The sequence below is a fragment of the Fukomys damarensis genome, unplaced genomic scaffold (genome assembly GCF_012274545.1).
Source record: "Fukomys damarensis isolate Sample0158 unplaced genomic scaffold, DMR_v1.0_HiC HiC_scaffold_20, whole genome shotgun sequence".
NCBI lineage: Eukaryota > Metazoa > Chordata > Mammalia > Rodentia > Bathyergidae > Fukomys > Fukomys damarensis.
In genome coordinates this window covers 28,148,900-28,170,832 of record NW_022900932.1, presented here as the reverse complement: position 1 = coordinate 28,170,832, position 21,933 = coordinate 28,148,900, and the positions used below count along the sequence as shown (strand labels likewise).

The 21,933-nt window shown below is 39.6% G+C and overlaps 1 protein-coding gene across 10 annotated transcripts in view; it reads right to left on the bottom strand.

Moving 5' to 3' along the window:
• Rhobtb1 (Rho related BTB domain containing 1) overlaps positions 1-21,933 on the bottom strand; it is a 120,977-nt gene that overhangs the window by 44,142 nt on the left and 54,902 nt on the right. For 5 of the 10 annotated variants that reach the window (XM_010645680.3, XM_010645666.3, XM_010602874.3 and 2 more), the window contains one exon: positions 19,881-19,931. The exons of 3 other annotated variants lie outside the window; for them this stretch is intronic. The gene's annotated coding sequence lies outside the window, so the exon portion shown is untranslated. Of the gene's footprint in view, positions 1-19,880; positions 19,932-20,489; positions 20,655-21,896 lie in introns of those variants that run through there. 2 more of the 10 variants (XM_010602886.3, XM_010602903.3) reach the window with 2 other exon arrangements.

The following is a 21,933-nucleotide window of genomic DNA, read 5'->3' as shown; positions in this document are numbered from 1 at the left end:
TTTGCAAGGTTTTAAGATTTTAATGACTTGTGATTGTCTTCTTAAGGCAAGCTATTATTAAGCTGAAAGAACTGGTTAGATGGTCATTTTTAAAGAGTTGATAATGATTTACTGACCATGGTAAAGAAACTGCTCAGAGGAGAGCCTGATTATAATTAGGATTCAGTTAAGTATTGAATTTGACAGATTTGAGAATGATAATTTGGATAATAAGGTTATAGGTGGAGAGATGTAAGGAAGAGATTGAGAAGCACACTCTGTCACAGTTAGGAGTGTCTGAAAAACGGAAGCATTTCAGGAAATGGAGGGTATAGAACTGTCGACTATAATGCCATCGCAGGAGGTGTTAAACCCAAGGCTGGAGAGCGAGTTGGCAGGGATGCAGCACAGTGATTCAGGGAACAGATGTGTGGTTAGGTTAGGATTTGATCTGTGGTTTCTACACAGTAAGGAGGTTTAAAAATAGATAAATACCTGTGCTCCACCTGGCAATGCTTATTCTGAACATCTTGGATGGGGAGAGTCTTAAAAAAAATCTCCAATTCTGATGAACAGCCAAATATACGACTCAAAAAACGGGTCTCCTTAACATTTTGCCTTAAAATTCCATGGTTTTATTAGTTTCCTACCTAATATTATATTGTTGCAAAAGCATGAATTTGGCGTTAGACCAATGTTCCATAAACCTCTCCAGGGAACCTGTACGATGTCTGGAGACATTTTTGGTGTCACATTCAGAAGAGTTAGATTAAAAATCTACTGGCTTTTTAAAGGTAGAGACCAAAGATGCTGCTGCTACACATACTTCAATGTACAGGAAGCACCCAATAAGCAAGAACTATCGAAGCCCAAATGTCAGGGTGCCATGGTAGAGAAACTCTGTCTTAGATGTGAGTTTGAGCTCTAACTACCCTGCTTTCTAATCATCCGACTTTGGGCCAGTTTGTTATTTTCTGAGCCTCAGCCTTTTCATCTGTTAAGTAGAAATTATAATCAGCTATCTTGTAAGATAAGGTTATTGTGAAATTTAAGTAAACTGATGTTTTAAATTCTGGTGTAGTACACCTGATTCACTGATGACTTAAAAAATTATAATCCTGACACTAGCGATGAATGCCTTCAGATGACAGTAAAACTGAGTCAAAGGAGATGTTGGAATTAGATGCAAACAACTATAACAAAGAACTATAAGAAAAACAAACTTTAGAAGCACTAACTCCAGGATAATTTACTGAAAGTCAAAGAACAAAAACACCTAAGCAAGGAAGGCAGAAAAAGTTTTGCGAAGGGTGAGAAAGGCAGGGAGGAGAAGTACGCCAAAAGATTATAGAGTTGGAAAGGTTGATTAAAACATTTTTATGGAGTATTTTCATATTACAGAATTAAAATAGTAATACTACTTAATGTTGATAAGTTTCTGGTGATGTTACCATAGAATCAGTAAAATAAGTTCCATTGGAGTCTTATAATGTAGAAAATTGACGTTATTTTGCTTGTCCAAAGTGGTAGAAAATCTTTTGATGGTAAATTCAATTAGATTTGATAACTAAACATTATCAAGAATGTCTGGATTTAGTAAAAATTGAGATAGGACACTAAAAATTTAGAATTTTGCATTGGCTTGCAACTATAAAACCTGTTTTCGTGTTGCTTTGGAAACTAACTTTGATAGCAGGCTGCAAAGAAGAAACTCCCAAATAATTTGGATCATAAAGGGTTTTTGGAATAGTTTTGTAGCTTTTACAGAATACTACTTTGAGAAAGAAGCCCTTCAAGTTGCATATTAAGGTATGACTACAAAGACTACAATTACTTCACTTATTTTTAGACACATTTCATGTGGAGCTAAAAACAAATTTCTGTGTCAGAGGTGAGAATAACATCCATGGGGTCTTATAATCCCTTGTAATCTGTTCAAGACCAAAGCGAATGCCAAAGGAGCTGAATCTTGTGCACAGGGGGTTATATGTAGGGGAGAAAAAAAGGCAGGGTGCAATTAAATATTCATAGCCCAGATCACTAGCTGCAGATATGAAATTTTCAGAAAACACTGCCGGGCTTCCAAATTCTGAGCATCTTTCATTTGGAGTATAAATTTATTTTTGTGGTAATCTAAAAAGCATTTTAAGTATGTGAAGTGACAGCAAAGACATGAACTCATGCTACACTTGTATTGTCATAAATCATTGTTCATTTGTTGCATGTAAATAAATATTAAATTATGGTAGTAATTATAAAAATATGCAATTTGATCCTTCTCCAGTTGTTATGGGCTCTAATTTATTCATATCTAGCACTCATGGTTGAGTGAGCTCTTAAGCCCATCTGGATAATGACTATCTACTTTCTAATTTTTATTTACCTAGAATGAGAGCAATAAATGTTATTCGTTTAACACAGTTAATAAATTTCACCATCATAAATCCTACTAATCTACGCAGATACCCTTTTGCCTTTAGACATACACCTGCAAAGACAAGAAAGGCAGAAAAGAAAATATTTGAAGCACAAATACCAGTGACCTAAAACAGCTTTGTTATCTTACTCCAAATTGACTTGAACTTCTTTTCATACTTGAACAAATGGTCAGCACATAATTCTGAGTTAATTGCAACTGAAGGCCCTATCTGCATACCATTTGGAAGTGGTAAGTTTATTTGAAAACTGACCCATGAACAAGAAAAGGCTCGGTGAAGTGGTTCGGGGTGGCTGCCACCCTGTGTGCTGGTGTCCACTGCCCACAAGCTTAGAAATGCGTGATTGTGATCTTCATGGACCAGAGAATCATGATGCCACTTTGACTATCTTGCACCTTCCCCAGCATTATTACCATCATGTATAGGACTTCAGACCCCTCCTCTCCACTCATCCCCAGCTCAGAGTTCTTACTGTGCCCACAGGATGACAAATCCCACAGCCTAGCCTCACGGTGTCTTCACTTTTTCAGTGCCACTGATCTTTGCCACACTCTGCTTGAACCATTCTTCTTTTTGGCCCTGTTTGGAAGTTGTCATCCAGCAACATCTTACTTCTTAAATATCAAATTTCAAAATCCCATCCTCAGAGTAAAACTCCTTGTTTACAGCTAGTTCTACAAGAAATGAGGCCACTGCAGCCACTTGCCCAACCTCAGGCAGTGGATTCCCTTCCTCCTCAACTCACGTAAGCCCCGTTGACTACTTGCCCAGGAACATATGGTGGAGGAGGTACTGGTGAATTCTGGAGAGCAGGGCTCCAGAGGCCCTGCCATTTCATGTTCATGCTGTTGAAAAGCTGCCCTGAGGCCACCATGTGATGGAGGGTCCTGGTCTAGCCCAGGATGAGAATTCATATTGGGGAACAATTGAGACACCCCCACTGAGACCTGTCACCAAATGCCAGATCAATGAAGACCAAACTGGATCTTTTAGCCTCACTAACCCTCCAGCTGAATGTAGCTGTGTGAAAGAGTCCAGGTGAAACCAGCAGGGGAATCACCAAGATTTAATGAATCACAGAATCTTAAGAAGATACCATTATTGTTTGAAGACATCAAGGTTTGGGCTGGTTGGCAATAATGAACACAAACACACCCATTGAACCTTAGGAAAATCTTCAGAACCTTAATTTCCTCATTAAAAAATTATCAGATACTAAGCCCTTCTTAGCAGATAATCTTTTCCTCCCAGAGCTGATGGGTCACAACAATTTTATTCTTTACTAATCACCCTCAACTTCTTGCACTGCACGTGTACCAGGCAGAATAACAGCTTGCTGATGTCTGTGTCATCAACCCTGGAACCTGTGATCATGTTCTGTTACATGGCACCAGGTGTTAGAAAGCTTTGTAGAGGGAATTGCTGTTGCTAATCGGGTGACTTTAATGTGAGCAACTACCTTGGATTATCTTTTTGGGCCCAAGGTAATCACAAGGTTCCTTTACATGTGGAAGAGGCAGCAGGAAGTCAGAGTTAGAAATATGAAGATGCTCTACTGCCGGCTTTGAAGAGGGACAGAAGGGCCACAATCAAGGAATGCAGCTCACCTGTAACAGCTAGAAAAAGTAAGGAAAGAGGTTCTTCCTAGAGTTTCCAGAAGGAACACAGTCAGGCAATGCTTTAAGCCCACTGAAAAACTAGTTCAGACCTGCAATCTCTAGGACCATACGTTAATAAATTTTTTAAATACATTTGATAATTTGTTACAACAGCAATAGGAAATCAACATAGCATCCTTCAGCCACATAAAATGCCTTCCTTTAATTTTAAATGTTGTTACCTCACTGCCGTTAGGTACATTGTTTCTTCTAACCAACCCTCCTATTTCTTGCTTGCCAAAAACTTCCATTCATTCTTCAGAACCCTGTTCAGTGATCACTTTTAAAATGTTTTTTCATCTACTTTGCCTCCCCATAGACTAATTTACTTTTTCCCTGTACCAATGAATTGTAAGGTGAGAGGTTTGTGGTTTATTTAAGTGGCTATGTCTTCCAAGTGCCCATCTAGTACACCTAATGATATCAAATGTTCCTGGGAGTACAGCTATGTGCTACTGTGCTTAAAATATATGCATATTAATACCCCTCTTCTATTAAGCCTTCTCTGACTACCCCTTCTCGTCCAAAGGTCCTGCAATTTAATGTGACTCTCTTCTAGGGCTAATCATGGGCAAAACAATGACACAGTCAAATGTGACCTTTTCTACTCTGGTCTCCTCTTTGAATTACTTCCCTTCCAGTGGAGGTACCCTACCCGCTATTCCGTCCTTGAGTTCATGGCCTTCATGGAATTCAGCCTTTCTCTTTTGAAACAGGCTTCCAGGAAGTGCGGAGCTCACCCACTCCCTCCCTCACGCTGTGGCTATGTGACCTTCAGAGGTCAAGGTCCATAATTCCATATTCAGGGGCACTGCAGCTGATGAAACCCAAAATGTGCTTGTTTGCTTCTGACAGGTGCACTTCAGAGTAAGGCCACTGAATTCAGGTGAGGGTGCTGCGAGACTCTTCTAACATTAGAAATTCAGGAAATGAGGGAGGTTGGGCAGGGATAAACTTTTTATTTGTCTAAGGCATCTCATTAAATCCTGTGAATCACCTATCAGTGAAATATGTGGCCCCTTATCATCACTTGTGTCTCTTGTCGTTTGCTATTTCTATCAGGGGACAGGTGAAAACTCTCCTTGAAGAAAGAAATCTTGTGGCCCATGAAGATGCTGCTGTATTTTCAGCTTTATTTAGCTCTCCATGGCAGTCTAGACGATGCTACTGCACAGCTACTACATTTTCTTCTTCCTTCAAAGAGCCTATAATCTAAATTTTAGAAATAATCTCGTTTAGTCATTAAAAAATACCAGTGGAACAAACTTTTAGAGTGTCTGAAGAGTTAGCACTGAAAGAAAAACTGATAATTTTACATTATTGACAGAAACAAAAGGGAAATGTTAAGAGTTGCATAATAACTATAGCCCACAGCCAAGTTTCAACTGTGCAGATTTCATTATCCTGAGCTCTTAATCACTGCTCATAGGCAGGTGGGAGTTGTTTTATACAAAAAATAAATATCTAGGCTGGAATGCAGAAGGGGTCCAGAGGTGTGGAAGAGATCTCCCAAACTCAAAAATTCACAGAAATAAGATAAAACTTCTAGCACTTAGGTCAAGAATACATCATACATATCAAATCAACAATATTTCTAAGTGAATGTTTTGATTTTAAACAACAGAAAAGAGGTAAGTAAAAGAAAGGGCACTGTACAGTACAGGGATGCAAATAACACAAAGCCAATTTCTGATAATGATAAAGCACTCACTGTTGATCCTCTCCAAGAGCCCTGTGATAATGGGATCCATGCAAGGTCATGCTCTTTGCTTTTCAAAAATCAAGGTCAGTGGGGGAGGTGAGCCAGGAATAGAAAATAAGTTTCTTTTCTGCTTCCACTGCTTTTAATAAATACTGTCCTAATTGAAAAAAAGTAAAGGGCAGATCAAAAACCTAAGAGGTGCATAAACATTCCAGGGTAGATTCCAAAACCATCATAAGTAAACTATGTGCTACAGTCTAGACACACTGGTCAACTTTCTTCAAGTACACCATGTTAAGCTCCCCTCTGACAATCTTGCTTCTCTCATGTCTTTTGCTCAAATGTCCTTTTTCATTCCCTTCTCCACATTCTGAAATTGTTTTCCTCTTTGGGAGCCAGGCAGACTTAAAGAAATACATGCTGAGTACCTTACTCAATGCTAGATGTATCCCCTGTCTAGCCACAAAGAGGCCAGGTGTAGGGCTTGCCCTCATGGACTTCAAAATCAGGGGACAGAAACAGCTAAACAGACAAATACACAACAACAAAATTTGGTAAGGCCCTGAAACAAAAAACAAAACACAAGGGTACAACGCAATGAGAGAAAAATCACTGGGGTAGGAGGCTGGCAGGGCAGACAAAGGAGGTGTATCTGTGAGGAGACCTATCTTCCTGCTCCCCAAAGAATGAGAAGGGTCCAGGGACAAGGCAGTGCGAGCAGAAGGCCAGAAGCTGATGAGCAGAAAGGTTAGAAAGTCAGGCAGAAGTCAGGTCACGCATGGCCTTTATGTTCAAGGTCAGGAGTTGGGATTTTATTCCAAATGCAGTGAGAAGCCACTGAAGTTTAAGAAGAGGAGTAACAGGTGCTGATTTGCTTTGCAAAAGGGTCACCAATAGCACCAAGGCATGGTTGAGAATATGTTATGAGAGAAACTGAGCAAGGATACGAGGACGGTGGTAAGTTTCCAAGTTTCCAAGTTTCCTTCCCTCTTCCCAGGAGAGGAAGGATGGTGTTAGCTTTGACCTGGGTGGAAATAGCACAGTGGAGAGAGGCAGACAAGATTCAACTTCCATTTTGGAGGAAGATGCACTTAAAACACCCTTTATGCCGTCTTCTAGGGCATATATCCAATGGAAACTTTTAAGACAGATAATTATATTTCTGTACATTTTGCTTCTACCTCATGAGACTCATAAATTTTTGACAATAGAAACACATTCATCTTCAAATCCTTAAGTATTTTCACAGTGCCTTGCCCATGTGTAGCTTTCAGTAAAATGTTTACATCAAATACAAAAGTGCAGCCTCTTCACCTTCCTTAGGGAACCTTGCACCAGGGGCTGGCAGAGTCCTTGCATGCAGCTCTCTTTGGTGACTGATTAAGCCCTGTGGCCTCAAGAGCAGTGGTATGTGGCTAAGCTTCTGATTGGTGAGAGGAGGCCCTTGAGGAGGGCCATCTGGGTGGTCCATCTTGAGAGCAGCGCTCAACAGATGGCACTGCACCAACCAGTGCTCCCCGGCGCGAAGAACATCAGTAACCATGGGAACCACCAGGGACCAGGGACTAGGCCCATCCACCAATGGGAAGGTGGGAGCAAGGGGGAAATGCAGGCAGTGGGGCCAAGGCCTGATCTGACTTAGAGAATTAAGAGGATGTGATCATTTACTCTGCTGTAGTGCCTAGAACCAATTTATGAATCCTAATAATATTTACATACAAGGGTACCCAAGAGTTCTCATCTACTTTTAGACTTTAACATTCTGATTCAAGGGATTCCCAACCCATTTTAGTGAGTCACCACTTAGCTAGAAAAGAGAAAGGGGAGGTGCACGAAGAAACCACCAATGGAGAATAGTTTATAACTGATAGGAAAGTGAGTCTTGAGAGGAGTTCATTATATGCCTAAAAGAGCCATGTCATAAAATTCACTTAGATGAACTTCAAAGCAAGACAGCAATGAAAGCACAGATGACTTGGCCCCTCCCCCAAACCAGTATGTCACTGACATTAGCTTGATTCTAGACAGATAGAAAACTCCATAACAGCACCACAACCAAGGATAAGAAATAACCATACTGTAATTGTAAAGATTTCTGTCCAGTTCACTTCCTTGGAGCCAAAGGACCAGCAGAATGCCCACTTTCCATGCAGAAAGAACTAACCCAGGAAATAAACAGTGTGCTCTTCACCACAGATGCCTATGAGCATGCTTTCATCAACATGGGGTAATCCCTCTGACTCCCAGAAGTAGAGAACAGAGTATGGAAAAGATTCTTTCTATTCTGTTTTTTATTCCCTCAGCCTGCACAACCACGTCTTTTCAGGTTTTTTGTTTTGTTTTGGTACAGTACTAGGCATCAAAGCCATGCATACTGGGTAAGTGCTCTACCACTGAGCTACATCTCCAGCCCTCTTTAAATCTAGGGTTCCTGAATTAAGCTTGACTGTCTTGCCTCAGTTTCCCAAGTAGCTGGGATTATAGGCGGGTGCTGATGCATCTGGTTCCCTTGCACTTCTGACACTTGGACAGAAGTGACTGATCCTGTGGGGTTAGTGCATGGGGGCGTGGCAGGACGTGAGAGACATGCAATTCCTAAGAGCGAACAATTCTGAGCTCATGACATTCTTCACTGCCATCCTTATCTCACCCGTAGAGGTTCCTCCCACCACGACATACTGATTAGCTCGACTTGGCTGCTCTGGAACCCGGTGATGTCCTATGACTATTATAGCGCCTGCCTCAGTTCTGATGCAGCCTATGGGTAGCCAAGCATTAGGGTGATACCTCAATCCTTGGCCAGTATGGTTGCTCCTTTAAACAGGTGGAGTAAGCAAGACCATTCTATGGTCTATTAGAGACTCTGAAGCATACAAAAGGACAAGGAAGCACCCAAAGGCATAGTGGAAAAGTCTTCCACTGCAGTAATTTGCTGTACGAAACAGCAGGAGAAAAACATTTTAAAAATTATCTATGTATAAAAGGACAAGGAAGCACCCAAAGGCATAGTGGAAAAGTCTTCCACTGCAGTAATTTGCTGTACGAAACAGCAGGAGAAAAACATTTTAAAAATTTTATCTATGTAAAAGAAGGTGGTGCATGTATCTCTCTCTACATATATATATATATATATATCTACAGACATATATATGCACATCTCTACATATAATATCTACACACACATATATATCTACACACACATATAAACTAATAGCAGAGAAGGTTATATAAGCAATAGGACAAAAGAAAGGAAAGGCCAAATATAAATGAAATGTAAGGTTGTCAAAATAAAAATCATCCTGAAAACAGTAAACAGCAGACGAAAAGATGTAGTGAAATTAATTAGTGAGGTATAGGTCAAACATGAGAAATTTTCTCAAAACATAGCCACAAAGGACCTCTGAGGATGATGTGATGGAAGAAAATAAATGGGCTGGTTGTTAACATGCCATCTTCTACGTGGGGAGTATTTTTGAAGAAAAAACAGTAACCAAAGAACAAAATCTTTCCACTGCAAAAAAAGAGGTGGGGCAGGAGAATGAGCAGGAGAAAAACGAGAAAAAGAAAGGAAGACTCCAATCTATACAATTTCTTCAGTAAAATGCTTAAATATAATGGGAAAAACTACTTAAGAATCATATCAGCATCTTATCAAAACATTGAAAAATACCTTGTAAAGAAATAACAATTCACACCATCACAAACTTCACAAATATACCATTTGAGATCATTTTAAAAGCACATGAATTCGGGCGTGGTTGCGCATGCCTGTAATCCCAGCACATGGGAGGCTGAGGCAGGAGGATCACCGTGAGTTCAAGACCATCCTGGGCTACATAGTGAGTTCCAGGTCAGTCTTAACTATAGTGAGACCCTGTCTCAAAAAACCAAAATAAATAAATAAATTTTAAAAATAAATAAAAGCACATAAAGAGCCTTGAAAAAGGGACATAAGGGCAAATTTTGGTATTTGGTTAAATTGGTATTTATGTGATGGCAACACGAAGCTATTCCTAGATATCAGAGAGTCCAGGAGCAAAAACACAGATTTTCTTAAGAAATTAAATTGTTTAAAGATACTACCTAAAACACTCAGCGATAACTGAATATTTTTGAAAGGTGCTATAGCTTAAAGCACAGGGAAAAGCAGAACAAACTGAAAATATAAGATCAGTCTACATAGTTATTTTAAATTTGGTGACAAAATTGTGAGAAAATTATAAAAGATAATCTGGAAGGTGAAAAAAAAAAAGCAATTCAGTAAAAACAGCAATAATGAATCTCTGCTGACCAAAAGGCATATAATAAGCATGAAGAACACTTTAGAAGTATAAGGAAAAGTTCATAAAAACAGCTGAAACACAGGCATGTGGTGGCACATGCCTGTAATCCCAGCACTCAGGAGGCTGAGGCAGGAGGATCACCGTAAGTTTGAGGCCAGCCTGGGCTATGTAATGAGCTCAAGGTCAGAATGAACTACATGGTGAGATGTTGTCTAAAAAACAAAACAAAACAACTGAAACATATGTTGTGAAAAATCAGAGTATATCAATTCCAGATTAAGAAAGTGAAAATGAAGGTTTGAATTAATAGATATACCACAATAGGGTTGAATTAATAGATATACCATATGTTTTAAAATTGATTAAAACAGTGTACCTTCTTTCAAGTTTTCCTTTGCACATTTACAAAAGCTTACCACATACTGGACGTAACGGCAAATATCCTCCAAAGCATAAATTGTACCAACCAAATTCTCTGGCCACAAAGACATTAATGACAAAAATTAAAAGAAAAAGTTTTAGGAAAACATCTAAAAATCTCAACCCTTAAAAATTTAAAAAATAATTTTGATATAGGTAGCCACTTAAGGAAACAGCATTATGAATAGAAAATGCTTTAGAAGTCAATGTATTTATCACAAAACAACCTAAATCTATGATAAGTAGGGCAATAAAGTACTGGCTGTATAACCGTAGGTGCATCACTTAATCTAAGCCTCTATTTCATCTTAAACTGGGGATAATTACCTCCTTCAGTGGGTTGTTGTGAAGGTTAAATTACATCATGCTTGTAAAATAGTCAAGCCACTGAGAGTTCTCAGAGAATACTCGGTAAGTCTGATCTATTAAGACCATTATTAAAACTATATTTTCAATGACTGTGCAATAATATAGAGAAATACTAGGGAGAAAGTGCAGAATAGCAACTTGAAATATACGTTGACAGCAACTACAAAAAATAAATCTGTATAACCTGAATAAAACTGGGCTTCCTCATGCCCTCACCTGCAGCACCATTTTAGCACAGTGACATAGCTAAAAGAAACACAAACATGACGCTCTCAAAGTCATGAAAACACAGTGGGTACTTAAGAATAGTGAGGTTAGGGTTTACATAATTTATCTCACATCTTGTGGCAAAACTCCTGAAAAGTCTCTGTAGTGCAACCTGCAGGATTCCACCTTTAATGGCAACCACTCAAGTCTGTCCTGCCTTTCCGGCCCCAGCATTTCCTCCTGAGGTTCTTCGTCCCTTTTTATAGGGCTAACCTAGCCACTGCTGTCTGCTTGACTTGCGTTTTCACCCATTACTCCCCAGCTCCAACTAAATGGATCTTCCCTGAGATGCACTCTTTTGTAAGGGAGGAGGGCTGGGTATTAATATGTGCTTACTTAAAATAAACTGGAGGGAAATATAGTAAATAGCAGTAGTGCTTGCTGCTGAATGATGGGGCAATAACATGTTTTTTCTACTTTGTCTGCTTTTCTTTAGTCTCCAAATTTTCTACAACGTACATGTGTAGCCCTAAAACAAAAAAACAAAAAAACAGAGAAACCCAGACAGAATTCACAGGCTATAAAACTCACTCATTTAAACTATACAGTTCAATGCCTGTTTTTTCTTTTTATATTCACACAGTTGGGCAACCATCCTCATGATGTAAGTCTAGAATATTTCCACATTCTCACAAAGAAACCACGGACCTATCAGCAGTCACTCCCTATCCCTATTTTCTCCTAGCTCTGGCAAACACGAATCTACTTTCTATGGGTTTGTGTATGGTATGCTGAAGGCTTCACAAATATGGAGTCAGACAATCTGTGCCTTCTGTATTTGTCTGCTTCCACTGAGCATAACATTTTCAAGTTCATTCATGTTGCAGTAAGTATCAGTACTTCATTACTCTTTATGGCTAAATAATATTCTTAGATGTATTACTTCTATCATGAGAAAATAGTTTTTTTTAAGTAATGGCTACAAAAGTATAACCACTATTAATTCTACTAAGAGTATGCCTATACAGTCCAATAATAATAATTTTTTTTTTTGTACCAGGGATTGAATTTGGGTCCTTGCACTTGTGAGGCAGGCGGTGGAACTACTGAGCTAAATCCCCAGCCCCAATAAATGATTTTTGATGATGTGAAATTTGTTTTTTCAAAATCTTACATTTTTAAAGCATGCTGTGCCTGCTAAACATTTGTTTTCTGACTCAAGCTTTTAAAAAAAATTACATACACACACATACACATACAGGACTGTAACTGGTGTTTTGCTGAGTATCAGACACAGAACTTGAACTAAATAAAAAGACATCAAAGATATCCAGGACAAATGCATATAGTTCTATTTTAAGCAGAAAGAAAAATTCTTCACTTTGACATTCTGAGTACTCAGAGGAAACACTTATGGTAACTGAAATGAACAATTTTAAGAAATGGAAACAGAGCACATGAAATATTCTGTAGAAATCAATTATAGTTAAGATGTTTTAGGCTTGGGTCAATAATATAGTGTAATTCAGCTTTTACATTCATTAAAAAGAAAGTAGTTCAACATATTTTGGTGTGCATGTCATATACATAGTTATGTACCTCAAAACCACCAACATACCAATATGAATATACATTCATACATAAATATCATAATCTTTACCGGAAGGACAGACTTCCATACATTTTTAGCTACATGGGTGATACTGCAGTCAAATAAAGTAATGGTTCAGTGAAAAATCAAATTCTGTAAATGAAGGACTTACCCTTGGGCACAGCATTCAGGATGTTTCAAACACACTGTGAGTGTGCAGTGTGATGCTAACCAGAAGCAGAGCGCTGGTGGTATTCTGGTTACTGATCTAGCTGCTAGTTATACAGATACGTAAAGCTTGCAAAAATGCATCAAGTGTAAACTTGTCTGTGATCTGTAGACATCTATCAAAACTTTGAGAGACTTCAGTGGTATTGTTAGAGAGGGTCTCCAGTATTTAAATAAAGAGTTTAGAAATACTAGAGTGTGAAATATTCCAAAAGTTCAGTATGGAATTCTGTTTGATACACATGAAGGAAAACCATTTTCCTTACTTGAAGTCTCTTTCCAGGGGGCTCAATAAGCAGCTGTCAATTTAGCCTTTGGTTCTGTGTCTAGAATTTTTCCCTCCAATGCTTATTGATATGAAGTCAAATCTTATTCCTCTTTAGGCTGCCTAAATGTAGGGGTTTTTTTTGTTGTTTTTTTCTTTGTACTGGGGATCGAATTCAGGTCCTTGCACTGGCGAGGCAGGGGGCAGAACCACTGAGCTAAATATCTGGTCCCTAAATGTAGATGTTTTGATAAGGGAGAAAGTGAGCAACCTGTATGGAAAAGAGTCAGAACAAACTAATGCTGGAAGCACTGGGCTTCGTGGCTTACAAAACTAAACATGCACTCGCATGAAAGAATTAGTGGCCTTTGTCCTGTTACAAGAGGAGGAAAGGAGAGGAGACAGTCAAGAGATAGGATGATCATTTACACCACAGAAACCAGTCACTACTACATAGCAGGGATTGCTTTATGGCTCTGCTGTTTGTCTAGAATTAAGAAAAAAAAAATTAAAAATGTTAATAATGAAGAATAAAGTTAAAAGTGTATAGTATGTGTAGTCATTACATTATGAACTGTACATTTGAAGAAATAGCCTCTCAGAAAGTTAAAACTACCAAGCATTTCAGTAAAAAATTCATTCATGTCATTGATGAATAGGTACAATGCTGACATATGTCTTTGTTGTTTCACTTTCATCTTACTCATCAACATAAAAGAAAACATCACCCAACACTTACATGGGAACTAGTTTTCCTTAATTGTACCATATGTTGGCTGTATATAGAAAGAAGAGTTTGGCAAACCCAGCAAAAGCAGGGCTGGGGATTTAGCTCAGTGCTGAAGCACCTGCCTCACAAACACAAGGTCCTGAGTTCAATCCTGGTACCAACCTCCAATAAAAAAACAACAACCAAAAAACAAAAAATGACGGCAACAACAACAAAAGCGTTCCGTGAGACTCGACTGGCAATGTGGAATTTACAATAAGGAATAATTTATATTTTATTATTATTTGCAAATTTTGTTCTATGCAATTACATCAGTAGCATTTATTTATCTGTTTAGAGGGTAGGCATTGAACTGAGGGCCTTGTGCATGCTAAACATGTACTCTGCCACTGATCAGAGCCCCCAACCCCTAGTAGTGTTTATAATTAATATATTTATGCACATATGTGCGTTCTTCTTTCTCCTGCCAGAGTGGGTTGATTTGCCAGCACCACTAGCTATAACTCCTTCTGCGTTTAAAAGTCTACTACTCTGCTATGAGTTAAGAAACAAGCAAACAGTATAAAGTGAGAGTCTAATTACGGCCTATATGGCATAAGTTTCAGCATTAGATCCCGCAGTGGCTCTGCCTGAGAACTTCAGTCCAGATGGTGCAGCCCTAGGACCAATGGGGACATGCTAGAAATGCATCATTTTAGGCCTCACTACAGGATTCCCAAATCAGAAATTTGTTTCCTTCTAATGAGATGTCCATTCTTGTCAGCACATTAATAACATCTGAACATTGCTTTCAAAATAAGGAACCCCTTCGGCAGGGGATTTAGCTCAGTGGCACCGCACCTGCCTTGCAAGTACAAGATTGATCCCCGGTATCCCCCAAAATAAAAAAATAAAAATAAAAAGTGACTCCTTGGCAAGAACTGAAACTTACATAAAACATGTGAGATTAGTAGGAAGGTTAGGGATCATGTAGCAATTGAGTTTAAGCATCTAGCCACGGCTGGCCACTTCACAGCCCTGGGGAAAACATGCAGCAGCTACCTGGAACCTCAAAGACAAGAACGTATGTCTTCTAATATACATTTGCCAAATACTTAAAAGGGAAACTGTGCCACCAAGAGAATAAAGTCTATTCAAAGCCACTTGTTATTAATAGAAAGAAAAACAGGTGCAAGTAAGAAAAAAAAAACAAAACAAAACCCCACAATAGCAGCTTTCCTCTGTATATGCGATGGTCGGGAAAGGTTGCCAACGACTTGTTCCAAAAGTCCAAAGCAGGGCAGCAAGTGGCACATGACAAAGCGCAGCAGCTGGGGAGAGGAGTGTGATGAAACACTTCCCAGAGGTGTAATTTAGGCCGGGGTAGCTATCAAGTGCTGAGGGTGAAGGGGGAAATTGTAGTGTTTATGCTTTCTCTGTCAACATCAGTCAGCAGCACATGACACAAGGACAAGACAGCATATCCCCAGTACTCAGTTCTGCAGTTCATCAAAATAAAGGTAGCAAGTCTCACGTACTTTCAAATGGAAAGCGAAAGTTTCCTACTAGCAATAATATCCTCTAGAAATATTTCTCAGCTATTGGACAGAAAGCACAATTGTTATTTTGAAATGTAAAGGTTTAAGTGAAAAACATGTTGGGATGCTTCAACAGAGTCTGGAAGAAAGTGAGAGGCACAAATCTCCAACAGGAGCTATGTATTAGTTTGCAGGAAAAACTGAAACAACAGAAAAATTCAAGTAAACCACGGCCCACCCTAGAGAGTGAGGAAAACAAATGGAATTTGACTGGGCTGCTAGTACCCAGAGCAACACAAGGAAAAACATTCCTACAACCATTCCTTCCATAGCAGAATCCAATGACTCCACCGTAACGTGTTATGACTACCCAGACATGTTGAAATACTTTCCTTTGAGATACTCTGAGAAGGCCAAGAAAGAACTAACCTACTATGTGCTTCAAAGATGATTTCATAACCTCAAATCCCCTGAGGGAGGCAATACTCTTCCCACTTACAGATGAGGAAAGTGAGGTCCAAAGCAGCATTTTGCCCAAAGCATACAGCTAATAAAAAGCAGAGCTCAAACAATATTAAAAACCTCCCATAGGCTGGGGATTTAGCTCAGTGGTTCTGGTGCCTCCCTTGGAAGCACAAGGGCCTGAGTTCGATCCCCCGTACCAAAAAACAAAAAATAAAACTCCTGGTAGATCGTCGTACTGATTCAGCTGGGAAGGGATCAAAGTGCATGCTCTCCAGAAAAGGACTGTCCTGTCTTGTCATTGGTGAAGGTAAGTAAGGTTTCTCCTAATAGCATGGCTTCACACTGCTGGAACCCTCTTAACACACCTTTTTGGACATGCTTTTGGTAATGAATACATTTTGGACTTGCTAATTGTAACTGTGGTTAATTTGGAGGGTTTAGAAGACTTTACCCTCTTCAGAGCGTGTTATGTAACAGAAGGGAGCCCTGGCTGGGATGTGGAAACCTGGGATCAGGCGATGTCAGTTATTAACCATGAGAGTGGTCAAGTTACAGAGCTCCCTCGGTGCCAGTATTTTATTATCTATGTGAGGCTCAACCAAGTACCATTAGCTCTATCATTCAACTCTACCAAGTCAACTGTTTTAATACTGAATTTGTCATAATACGTTAGAAATGATCTGAATATTTAAACACGTTTGTATGGGGCAAGACTGCTCTGTATATATCTCCAAAAAATAAATGCACAGAATAATTATTTAACTTCTGCAAGAGTAATCTGAAATGAAATGGTTTAAAGTATATGCTTTTCTGAGAGTTTTTTTATAACACACACACACACACACACACACACACAGGAAACGAATATTCAAGTTTTTTTAGACAGACCTGGGTGCAAATTCAAGCCCTGCTTTCTACTAGCTCTTTAGCTTGGCCTCTCTGAGTTTCATGTTTGCTTCTGTAAAGTTATAATTGATAATGAATATTAGCTGTAATGCAATAAAGTGCCTGGCACCCAGAGGGGAGAGTAAGAAGCTCTGGTTGTTGTTAGTGCAGGGGTCCTCAGGGGTTTGGATCCCAGATGGATAACAATTCAAAAGCACGTCCAGAAATGGATGATGAAGAGAACTCCAGCAGTATAAAGACATGGTTGCTCTCAGGAGAAACTTCACTGATTTTCCCAGGTGTTGAGACAGAATAGCCCTTTTCTTCAGAACACAGCGCCCCATACACTGACCCTTCTCGGGCCGTCTTGGGATGAAGCCTGAGATCATAATCTCATTGATACTGGGAACTGGCTGTTAACCTGTGTCTGTACAATAAGTAAACTCAGTTGCAGAGTAGAGAAATGTAATCAGCACTTCTTTCTCTATAAAATTTGCTAATTCACCCTTTAGTGAATAAAACCTGATGAGAGGTAAGCTGATGTATTTGATGATGAAACTGGAGGGAGCATTTGAAGACAGGAAGTCCTGAACATTTGGAAAGAATGGCTCTCAAGTCTCCCCTGCATTTTCAATGTGTTTATTTCCCAGTTTCTGCCCCGTGTGCACAAGAAACAGAAAGTCCCAAGCAGAAGAGGGAGTGGCTTTGTTTATAAACAAAAAAAAATACAAATAAATAACCAATCTGTAAGCATCTCATCCAACGAACTGGCTGCCTCGTGCCTCGCCCACCCCGCGTAGTCACGTACTCTCCCAATACCTGCCCTTTCCTCTATATACTTTTTGGGATTTATTTTTCCTCTTCTTTCCTGGTTTTGCTTTGGTGAGATGAGGATGGCGGGAAGTGTGACTGGAAAAGAGAAAGTGAACACAGGACAAAATTCAAAGACCTATGTTGTGTAAACTTAATTATGTGAAGTCAGAGGGAGGTCTTCATAGAAAGAGGTTGAACTATTAGTTTTCTAAAGGAAAAGCCAATAAGAAGGTTTAAAAAAATTAGTCTTCTACAAGTAAACTCACCAAGGAAAGCCAGCAAAATTTCAAACATCTCTAGCCATTTTTAAAGAGACAAGTCAAACACATTAAACAAAGCCTTCTGAAGCTCAAAAAAGCAAATGATTGATTGCTAATTAAATGATTATTATTACAGATACTATGCTAATTCCAAGATTTCTTTTTGCTCTGACATTAAGTAATCTACAGTATAATTTTACTGCTTTAAATAAATTGTAGTCTTATAGTTGTTATACTGATATTTTTATGGCCTACCATTATCACAACTAACAATATATAACTTGATGGTAAGGTCTTGGGCTGTAATAGGATCTTCCCAATAATAATAGTGTTCTTATGCAATATGATCTTTTCTGTAATAATCTACTGTATAACAACTTTTTGTAGGATAGCGTTTTATAGGACAGCCTATAACAACCCCTTAAATGCTTAAAAATAGCTCTCAGCTAATTAAGCTTCTAGAGCTATTAGCTTAAATTGGGGTAATCAGTCCATTAAAAAGATGATATTTAAAGGTTTTTATAGTAGGTTTGTTCCTTATTTCATTTTTATTACACCTATATAAAAATCCCTAAGAAGGATTAATAACTGTTACATAAAAAAAAAAAAAAAAAAAAAAAAAAAAAAAGCCCAGGGAGAAGTGAGAAGGTAAGAGGAGGCTATTGGTTCAGACACAAACTGAAAATATTCTCTTTAACCTTTAGATATTGGCTATTTCGAGGACTTTGTTTAGGATGCAACTATTATATACCAAAATATATTTATGTAGTACTTTTCAGACAAACTGAGGTTACAAAAGGAGCCCTGTAATTCTAAGTTTCAGGACAAAGGTCTTTCTCAAAGATGCTGTGCTGATCAAATAGCCCACGGGATTATTATGCTTCTTTTGTCTGAGTTTGGGATACTATAATCTGGTGGTTCTGCATGACGGAATAATCTCTTCCCATTGGGTTAAAATTTTTATATTCTGTCTTTCTCCAAACTCTCACTCATTTATCATCTATCCAAAGAAAAAATGTGCTTGGAGTTTTTTCCATGTATACGTGGAATTGCAAAGTAATCCAACACACTGGGAAATGCTGAACTTTTCCTAAATGTACCTCTGTCTCTCAACTCAGCCATATAACGTGTACAGTCTAGATTTATCCTCTAATTTTCTGTACTTGAATGTTTAGTATCTTGCCTTTTAAAATCTGTTTGTAAAATTCTTAAAGCCAGAGGTCTCATGACAGAAAAACTTTCTCACCTTTAACTGTGTCATGCCAGAGAGTGTATGTGGATACTTATTACTTCACTGTTTTTACTTAAGAGAATGAAATTTATTCTTTCACAACAGCTGGGCCATAGAATGTTACTGTAGGAGCCACAATTCCCAAGTTATCTTACACAAATCATTTAACCTTTCTCTGATCCAGCTTCCTTGTTGGAGAAGAATTTTCCAAGTAGGAATGTACATCTTAGAATAAGACTGGACTTTCAAAAAAATGTTATTTGTGCCGTCAACTAGACATTAGAATTAAACACAATCTCTCTGAACTTCCAGCTCCTCAACTGCAGTTTGGCTGGTGATCAAGAGAGTGGTTTCGTCTCACATAGATTTTTTTTTTTCGGGGGGGAGGCAGAATGAAAACATAAATTTACAGAAAAGGCACATAAATTTACACTGAAAGCACATCACCCGAACCTTAGTTCGTGCTCAATATATGTCAACTGTCGTTATATCAAATTTCATCCAACTCCAGAGTGCTAAGATTAGGACAGAAGTGAAACCTCAATTACTGAGCACCCAGATCCCCAGTGTCCTCAACTGTCCTTCACCACGTTGAGTCCCAGCATTAATGAAGTCTTAGAAAGGATAAAATGACTCAAGCTTCCTTTTGGCACCATTTTACTCACAGAGTAAATAAAATACTCATAACAGTTATTGAATTTATGGAGATCCTAATTGAGCACAAAAATACCAAAAATGAGTTCCAACAACTGACTATGAAACTCGCTCTGACACGCAACCTCAGAATGACACGTAGGATATCATCAACTGTTGTCATGGCTTTGTGCAAAGACACTGACCTGGCTTGCTGGAAGTGAAGAAGAGAACACCCTGCTCTCTGCTGGGTTCACCTACACAAAGGAGAGAAAGACTTTACAAATACTGTTTGTCAGGAGCACGTGGAGGGTTACTTCAATTTTCAACGTACACTGCTCCCCCAAGAATGGGCAAAATCCACTTTACTTTTGCTAAGTGCCAGCAGAAAAGTGACATTTCTTTGGTTCAAATACATCTTGAAATAGCTTGGTTAACATTTCGTAGCATTTGTGAAAATATATTTCTGAGCATTTTGGAATAATATAAAGAAAAGCACTCGGCCTTGAATTGATGGATGGGAACAATGAAAATGTCACAGGCCTTTTATAATACAGAAGTCATAGAAGTGGGCATGCTTGTCAGCCAAAATGGTATTTTTGGACAATATAATCATAACTAAAAGACCAAACAGTTTCAATTTTTCCTATTATATTTGTGTAATTAATAAGTTGTATTGTTAAGCCAATAACATCAAACTCTTCCATGTGTTTCTATTTCTATCTCCATGACCACACACACCCAGTGTACTTAAAATGTACACTATTTTCAAAATCTTGAAAAATAACAATGGGCACATTCAGAAGAATACTGACCGTGATTTTACCGCTTCGTTCCTAATTCTTTCAAAGCCTTCCATACTGGGATCAACTGGCTGAATATCTTTCCCATTAGTATGTCCAAATATAATCCAGGAATGTCACAGGAAACCTTGTTTAATGTAATAATTTACTGCCCATTCCACCTGCAGATGTTATTTATACTGAAAAGAACTTCTGTTTATTTTCTAGCAACCACTGCCTCTTTTAGGCATCTTGTAAATACATTTATCAGCCTGTTGACTTTTCACTATTTGCTGATACTGAGAGGTCTTATACAGAGGTGAAAGCCACAGATAACTCACTATTGACACTGCAGTTTAGCACATGCTTTCCATAGAATGGGGAGCACAGCCCCAGTTGCACAGCCCCAAGTTGTGGAGCTCCACTTGTGTGGGGTTGGGGAGGCCCAAACCCAAGGAACCGCAAGCTGAGCATCTAGCTAAAGTTCAACAGGGCTGCCCAACAGGAGAGTTTAGTCAGGGCGACTTCTCCTGTCTTAATTTCCTACAGTTTCCCAGACCTGGGTGTCTTTGTGTCTGTATCAACCTTCAGGATCCACTCCCCCCACCCCTCAGCAAATGTGTATAGTCAGCTCCAAAGGCACAGCTTGTGTGCTGACGTGCAAAGCCAAGTCAAAACCGTGCGCTTGACGCTCCCTTCTAACTTTCTGGCTTGTCCAAGTCTAAATATTGACATTGCTTCTCAGTTGAGATGTTTGATACCGGTGGAGATGGAAACTGCATAGCTAACAGTAGGCTCTACTGCTATATTCTTACATAGTTGTGCCTTCCTCCCACTTCTTTTGGGGAAGGAGGGCGGAGGAGGTTGGATTTTCTTGTCTTCCTCACCCCACCCCCCATCATTCCCAGCTGAGCACACGGAGACAAGGCAAGGTGTGTGCAAGCCCCTCTTGGCAGCTCCTGTTGTCACAGCAACTCACAACAGACTCCATAGCCACGGGGCTGGGGGGAAGGGAGGGCATCCACAACTGTGGGCCGACTAGTCAGGTGTCCTGAGGGCGCCAGGGCCCAGCCGCTGGAGTGTCCCCCTTTTCAGGTCCCCCGACTCCCCACTGCTGTCTTTCGAAGAAAAAGAGCCTTCCTCTGGGCGCGACACCACTCCCTCCGTGGCGCAGCCCGCCTGCTAAGGGCTCCTGTTGTACACGTTCTCAGCTCCAAGTTAGGGGTGCGGCTGGGCGGGCTCTCCTAGAAATCTCTTCTGCTGGCCTCCGACGTGACAGTACCCCTCTCAGGGTGGCCCCTACAGCAGATCGGCCCCGAGACTCTCCTGGGGCGCTGCTGGCCGCCTGACACAGCCCCGGACCCCAGCATGCAGCCCGTGGGGGACCGGGGCGGCTGCACGAAGTTTCCTACCACAGCGCACGCACGACACAGAACCTACCCTGCAGCCGAGCGAGACTCGAGCTCTCTCCGCCTTC